The 8,410-nt window shown below is 39.3% G+C and overlaps 1 protein-coding gene across 2 annotated transcripts in view; it reads right to left on the minus strand.

Moving 5' to 3' along the window:
- Positions 1 to 8,341, minus strand: part of adgrv1 (adhesion G protein-coupled receptor V1) — a 93,257-nt gene extending 84,916 nt beyond the window's left edge. For both annotated transcript variants that reach the window (XM_024275121.2, XM_036213593.1), the window contains exon 1: positions 7,937 to 8,341. The gene's annotated coding sequence lies outside the window, so the exon portion shown is untranslated. The remainder of the gene's footprint in view (positions 1 to 7,936) is intronic.
- Positions 8,342 to 8,410: the final 69 nt, after the last annotated feature.

Below are 8,410 nucleotides of genomic sequence, written 5' to 3' on the forward strand. Positions count from 1 at the left end.
GGCACAGGTCTTTTTTATGAGTGTCAGGACACTTTTTGTTTTGGCTTCATGGATTTTGCCAACTCTGACCCCAGGGATGACAGGGCCCCCAAGAACCCGTCTGTCACTAGTAAAGGTGGCGTGCGGTGTCTGGCGCAGATGTCTGACATTGATTAAAACTAGGAGTAGGAATTCATGCAGTGAGGTGAACTGCCCCATAGTCAGAGATGTGTGCACACATTAACACACTTGCATCAATAGAAGACCCTGCCTGATCTGTCAAATACAGCAAATACATTAAAATTGCACATTCTTAATGAAACTCAACAAAAGTTAAAAGTTGTTCATCACAGCAAAAACATCTAAACCAGAAGAGGATGTCTGAGATAAGAAAGATCTTGCTTGAAAACAAGATTTTGGGACAAATTACTTATTGAATAAACTTAAATATCAGCAAAATTTCTTTTAAAATCAAACACAGTGGTCACCTTCTATTCAAATTTACTGGTTGGTCATCCATTTGTTTTCTAAAGTCCCATTTGGGGTCAGAGTGACACTTTGAAAGGAGTTTTTGAGTCTCAGATGAACTCATTAAGCATTTATTTAACCTTAGCAGGAAGCTGGAGAGTTTGGAAAAATCCCACACATGCAAAGGAAGGAAGTGGAAGCTCCACCCGGTCAGAATTCTAACCAGGACCTTCTTGCTGTGAGTTGAGGGTGCTAACTGTCATTCTACCGCTAATCAATCACATTACAAGCTATTCTAGCAGTGCTGGTACATGTATTAACAATTTGTTGTTTTCTTAAATGGAGACTTAATTTTTTTTTTTTTTGTATTTTTAACATGTTCTTAAAGTTATTTCTTCATTATGAAGGATATACAGTGTTCCCCCGCTTATTTGCATTTCTTTATCAGAGGTTTCACTAATTTGCAGATTATTTTTTTTTTAATTTTGACTCCTCCGGTTCATCACAATATCTCAGACGACTCAAGATGTTTTTATGAAACTTGTGCTCCTCAAGGTGCTGCGGAGGCTGCAGGAATTTCCCAGGAGGGGAGTACAGCCTGTTCACTACACACACACAGGCGCATGTACTCACAGCGAGCCTGCATGGATAAATGGCATCAGCCGACTTGGAAGTGGCTCGGAAATATCCTGATAATCGCAGAGGATAATTATCATCCAGAGCAAGTGCTTATTATTATTGACACCAACAAATTCTGGATGGAGACGTCCTCTCTCACTTACAGTATTTGATGGAGGAGGAAGCACGCACTTCTTTAAGGCACAGAGAGACAGAGTGACACTCCTAATATAAAGTTTGAAGTCTAATTTCTCTGAATTAAAAAAAAAAATAATAAATTGCTAACGGACATTCTTCAGCTGGTGGGGATGGGGGTTGAGACGGAGAGGGAGTTATCCACATTCGCAGATTTGTCTTTTTCAGGGAAGGTTTCTGGTCCCTAACCCCCACGAATAAGGGGGGGGGACACTGTATAAAGAAAATAAAGATTTAATTTGTGCTTTAATGTATTTTTTTTTATTTGAATCATTTTAAATGGGGAACAGATTATTAAATGCTGCTTTAAAAACCCTTGTAGCTGTAAAGTAGAAGCTGCAAAGCACACTATTCTGATGCATCCACTTAGATCCATCAATACCGTCATTTTCCTCGCCATCTGGCTCAAAACTGTAAAGCTAGATAGCTACAGTATTGCTCAGCATTTTTGTTTCACGGCTAAAAGAAAGATGTCGAGAAGCATGAACATGTTTACCTTGCGTCAACAGTCCTGCCCAAATTTCAGAGACAAATTTCTAAAGAACTCTTGCCACTCTGCAGAAACTATTTGCTAGAATACAACTTTTTTTTTTAATTTCCCCTAAAAAGGACATAATTATAATAAAAAAAACCACTGGGAAAACCTTTACAAAAGATCAAAAGATGATCAGGATGGCAGAGGAACCTAATTAAGCTCCTTTATGAAATATTGTTAGCAAAATCTAAAATATATAATTTGTTTTAACAAGTGAAACCTTCTAAAATATTAATAAAAATAACAATTTAGAGCACTGTTGGTTAAAACATTAGAATGGACATTTACATTTAAATAGATAGAAATTCTATAAGAAATAGTCCCTCAGAACACAATTTTTACCTTTTAAAATTACATATTTCAATATGATTTCAATAAAACTTTCTGACAGAAAATACTGTTAAAGCCTTATAATTTCAGATAACCTCGCTCTGTGAGGTGAGTTGTTTTGTGTAAATGGGGTTTGTGCCAATCAAAGATCAAACGAGCAACAGATCTAAACCAAAGTCCTATAAAAACAAACTGAACATTCAGCTGTTTGTGATATTATTTCATGTCTTCAGACATGAAGAGACCAATCACAGTGACCACACCGCTCCAGGTCCAAGCCTGCTTGACCCTGTTGACCTGTCACCCCATCCTAAAACAGCTAGTTGGTGTAAGGAGCCTGGTTGACTAAAACTGTTACATCAGATCCCTTGCAGACATACCACACACACGGGCGCACTGATGCATTAGATATCCCTATCAGAAGTCCTGTAGAGGTGTCTGGTTGCAGGGCTGCTCTCAGGGTCAGGGCTTGCCGCTGATACCTTCAGGGTTTCTCCTGACAGTAGCCTGTGTCGCAATCTTTGGCATCAATTATTCACTGTGGTCCTGGAGGTTCAGAGTCATAAGATTGTAGTAAGTGTGACACTGCAGGATTCACTGTCCTTTACTGACTGCACTAAGTGTTTGGCGTGACAGGTAACTGTGTAGCTACAGCAGCAGAACACCACAGAATATTCTGAGTTTCTGTGCCTCAAAACTAGTTTATGAGTTTTTGGAAATGAAAGCTTTTAAAAATACAAGACAAACCTTCACAACCATAATCAAGGAATGTGTCTTTCTTGTTATTTCTCTTAGAATAGACTCCATTACACGCTTTAAAAGTGGAAAGTAATACTCTTACATCCGTTTTGGTCCTGGGTTTGCAGGATTACAGTCTGCTGGGTTTTAATCAAGGGCTTTCCCGTGCGGCATCCCTGCCCTCAGGCCTCGCTTGGACCTGCGACGCCCATGGTGAAGGGTGTGTGGTTATAGCTGGCAGTTTATCAAGTTTACAGACATTTACACACACAGTGATCTCCTACATGTCTGACACTGGTGAGCATGGCGTGGGATCTCATTCATCAATCTTACAGCTCCAGTTGGCGATGTGGAGTCAGTCTTGCCACAAAAGGAAACTATTATGTCATTAAAATCAACTAATATAAGAGTTTTCCTTATAAAAGTTCTCTGTATACTGCCCCTCAGCAAAATAATACCAAAAAAAATACATTAAAAGTTAACTGTGGAAACAGACAGAATAACATTCAATAGCAGAGAAAAAGAAACCAACTAAGGTAACAACTGTGCTGTTATTTCAAAAGATATTTATTGATTTATTGCAACAACAAAAATTAATCGTTTAAAGTTTTGTGACTTAAAACTACTGTTTGTCTATTTTTAACAATATATCAAATTTAAAAAATATCTAAGTAAATGGGAAAAATAAACAAGAAACTCCGTCTTCATTTTGGCAACTTTATTCGCCCCAAACTGAGTTCTTTTTTTCTTTTGTTACTTTCTGTGAGGCAGCTGGAGGAAGAGAACGTGATCGCTGAAACATCATAAATGCCTCTTTCTCCTGCACGTTCGCACACTCCAACAAAAGGGATCTCCTGGTGCGTCTAACAGGCATTTTCAAAATAAAAGATTAAATAACAAAAATAGGAATTTATCCTCACAATACTAAGGCAGTAAAATGATCCTTATTGTCAAAACATCTCCCATTTAAGCTATTTTTAGGTCAAATAAAGAAACTTGTGTCATTTTCTGGGACACAGTGTCTGCAGAGCAGCAGGAGTTCATTAGAAATTCACCTCTGAAATGTGGATGGGACTGTTTGTGTGGAGTAAGCCCGCCTCTTTCCCATCACCTCTCTGTTTACACTCCCACTAGCTTACAGCCCCTCACAAGCCCAACATAAAATTACCGTAAAAATGAAAAATGTACCTGGATCTATTCGTCTGCAACAGATGCATCAGAATGGAGTGGAGCAAGGAGCTTGTGGCTTGCTGTAGTAACTTGTACAAAACACTTACAAGCTTTTCAAATGGGATTTTTTTCGTCTGCTCCTGATTCACAACAATTTGAATAAAGAAATACTCAGAAATGCATTTTTAAGCTTCATTGTCTTCATTTATGTCATAAAAAGGCCACAAGAACATGTTAAAAACACAAAAAACACTATTTTCATTGGAGTGGGTCTTTGACTGCATGACCAGATATTAAAGGTTTCAGCATTAGCACATATTGAAGCCACTTTTCATCATTAGACTACCATACTTTCTGTTGCTTTCCACACTATGTGATGCAACCAGCCCACTATGTGTGTGTTTTAGGCACATAAACCACCCAGAAACCCTTCTCAGCTCTGCATAGCCCATAATTGCAATTCACATTAAGTTCAACCTCTAGTATTTTTAGACCACTGAACACACTTGCCATACAGGGAAAACTGGGGAAAAGAAATTAAGAGGGTTAATAAGCAAGTAGAGCTAAAGCATACATCATTAAATCTGGGAAAACCTCATCACTCACTGAACTTATTTTGGATAGCTCTATAACCTGACTTGTAGTTATTTTGAAAAGTTAGCATTGGTACAACATGAAGTTTTTTTAGTTTTTTTTAATAAGACCGTCCAGAATTTATTGTTCAAACTTAGTTTGCAAAAGAATCGATGAAAGAAAAGCTCTCCAAAAGAACAAAAATGCATCAGGTCAGCCCTCAGGCTATTGTCAGATAATACTTTTCAAACCAGACATTTCTCCTCTGGGGGCAAAAGGATGCCAATCAAGAGTGCATTTTGTTGAGAAAAAAAGAAACAGAATGAAGGAGAGTTTTCATTAAGGCATTGTCCGTATGGCCGTGGTCGGCTGCTCTTCAGTTGGGGCCATAGCATCTTGCATTCCAAGCTAAAAACTAGTTTTCTTTTTTCTTTTTAATGAAACGGAGAGAGAAGAAAGACATTTTCACTGAGCAGGAACCAATGCAACTTAAAGTGTTTTCAAGTTTGAGGACTGGCTTACTGATTAGTCTGTATGACACACAGTGATGGACGCAGACAGAAAAACACTTTCAGGGGATTAAACAAGGCTGCTCCCTGCATCGCCTGACAGACCAAAGGCATGGATTTGAAAGGGAATTGCTTCATTGCATGTAACTGCCTGGGTCTGGATGAAATGCTAATTACATTTAAAAAGAATTCTGAAAGCAACGCTGGACTTGTGTTTTCTAAAGATAAGAAACGGGGTTTCACAATTCGCCGCTCTGTGCAACTTTAGGGAGCAGACTTTTGTTCACTTTTGCTCCTTTGTGTTCTTTCTGCATTGTTAAAAAATCATTTTATGTTCAAACAAACACAGTTTTGAAGCAAAATTTGGCAATACTGGCCAGTCCTGTAACAGAATCTTAACCATATTCTTGCACAACAAACACATTCAAACAGAATTATCTTTGAATCCAACTTTTTTTGTTAAATAGAGATTCTAAGCATGTGCATAGTGAATGCTGATGCCTCTAAATAGAAAGGAATGTAAATGTGTGCGTATGAATTCATGCACCCGTATGTGTATGTATGTACGCGTGGTTATGAGAGCTGACAGCGAGGTCATGGCCAACGGTTCACTGCAGCCACCATTCAAGAATCCTCTCACTAGGAACAATATGTGGCTGGTCATGCTGCAAAAGGAGGCCTCTGGATTGTTGGCAACAGCTGGAAAAACACCACAACTCCATCTCTATCTGCTCCAAAGACAACATACAGCACACTGTCTTCTGAGCATGAAGTGTAAAATAATTTCTGAAAAACTTAAAATCATTTTCATGCTCCTACTATTTCACTTTACTAGATTGGAAATTGTTTTTCAACATTTTGTGGTTTCCCACAACAGTTGATTATGGACTATTCTAGCAATCACACAATGTGGAAATAGCCGGAGCTCCATCAGTATTGAAAGATTTTCTTAAAATAAATCCAATAATAAAGTTTTGTTTATTACTTTTCTCTATTTTTGAGCGTTGTTTCTGGTTTATTGACATTCACCTGTAAGTCATAATTTCCTACATTTTCCTTCATAGTAAGAAAATGTTTCACAATCAAACAGAAATACAATCTTATCTCATTAAAACCTAATAGAAATTCTGCTGGTTGCTTTTTATTTTGAAACTAGTATAACTGTATTTTTCTGTGTATTTCTGAACCATAAATCTGATCTTTTAGATTTTTCTACAGTTCAAAACAAACATGAGAAATGTGCATAAAGATCAATTTGATTGATCAAAACTGCTTTAGTACATTTTGTCAATGTGTGGAGAACCAAACTAGAATTAACAGGAGTCAAAATGGTTCCCGCCATGTCAAATGAAAAGCAAACATTAGATTTTTTCCAAATATCTTTCAAATATGATTGAGTATCTAATAGTGGATGACACATTTTTACAGACTTCTGCTCAAAAATAAAAGGAGCAGATTTGTCACTTTTCTCCCAACGCGGGTCCTGAAGCACACAGGTCAGTGAGCAGGAGGCAGCCTGTTGCAGAACAGTTCCCTCATCTCGCCTTCTCTTCCCCGCTGCACATCAGTCTCCTTCAACGTGCAACACTCCAGCACCTTCCATAGTGAACTGGCTCTGTTTATGGCACTACCCCCCCTTTTGTACTGTGCCCCCATAAGGAGGGGGTGAAGACAGAAGGGGAGAGACGCCGGCAGTAAAACAGTTTCCGCCCAGTGAATCACATTCAGACCATCACACAGCCAAACGGGGGCTGACCCCTGCCAGGCAATGACATAAACACTAACAAAGGACCTGAGCTCTGAGTAAACGAGGACCAAAAACCCATCCATGAGACATGTGTGCTTGTCATGATGAGAGGATCAAGTAGAGGACTAAAAATGAATGATTTTTTTTTTTTTTGGAGCAAACTTACTAGAAATGTAAATTCTGCGACAAAAAAGAGCTTCAATCACAGTTGGGGCAAAAGCTGGTATTGAGGCGGAGCAGGTGAATAGATGCAGAAGCTCTCTTCATGGAGAAAAGGGGTCTAACTGCTGAGGCACCACAAACAAAAGATATTTGAAAGGCACCAAAATGACATGTCAAAATCTGAAGAATATTTTAGATTTATCAAATAAAAAAAGGAAAAAAAGAAGAGTCTGCATGTCAACTGGTGTGTTCTTAGAACCTGGAAATACGCAAAAAATATAGTTCTATTGGGCCATCTGGTTTATTAAACAGTAGCAGCACATGTGCGCAGCTCAAAGTGTGCCAAGATTACTTATGGTCTTGGGTAAGCCTATATAGATTAGTCAGCGGCGTCTTTATGAGTGGCTCCCAAGCTCTCCATGTGTGGCAGTTGTCTTATTTCAGTGGGAGAGAGAAACACCCACACAAAGCGCCGTGATCACACTGGAGATCCTGAATGTAACCATGGAAGCGTTTGTCTCAGCCCTCAATGGGCTCTCCCGCTATTCATTTACTGATTGCGCTGAATCAATATTTAGGTTTTTCGATTTTATTGCATGCTCTGAATTAGTATTTGTCTAAGCGAAGTGCAAAAAGAAATTAGAAGTGGTCAATCACTTTAATCGTTTACCCAAATATGCCTGCTTGGGCTGCGTAAATGTGTGATGGGAGCATGGCTCATTGTTTCTGTGATCCATACTGAAAATGTGCTTTATGAGGAACGGATCAGTGTTAACACTTTTTAAAAAGCCGTCCCGTTTGTTTCACTAAGTCCTATACATGTAATCCCTTTTAAAAGTTTGGATGCTTGACGCACGCGTCGTCCATAAAATCACAATAGGAGAAGAAAATGATCCATAACATAAATCTTACCTGACACCTTGCTTAGCCTCTCAGTCCGAGATAATTTTACAAGAACTTTGCTGCTGTGGGTAACATCGGGAAACGTTTCCAAAGTCGTCTGCTCCACCTGTTTTCAAGGAGCGCGCAGTAATGACCGCATCGCCGTGCGTAAAAGCCCCGCACTCGATGATCCAGAGTTTGCAACTTTTCCGGAAAACAATAAAGGATTAAGCCAAGTGTCATCCAACGAGACTGGCGCGTTGTAAATGGGAAAAATAAAAAGAGCGGAGCTGTTCTCTCGTCTGGTTCAGACTCTGTTCCTACAACCCTGCGCTGTCGCAGCCATGCAGGACCTCCTGCCCCTATCAGAGCGCGTCTCACTGTCCCAATACAAAGACTAGTTTTCGGCTAGCCGCAGACGCAGGCTCGTCTCTTCGTCGCAGCATAATGAGACAAGATGTTTTAATCCAATTTGTGTCTCAAGGATGCGCAGCGTGGTCCACT

Source organism: Oryzias melastigma, linkage group LG9, assembly GCF_002922805.2.
Source record: "Oryzias melastigma strain HK-1 linkage group LG9, ASM292280v2, whole genome shotgun sequence".
NCBI classification, from domain to species: domain Eukaryota; kingdom Metazoa; phylum Chordata; class Actinopteri; order Beloniformes; family Adrianichthyidae; genus Oryzias; species Oryzias melastigma.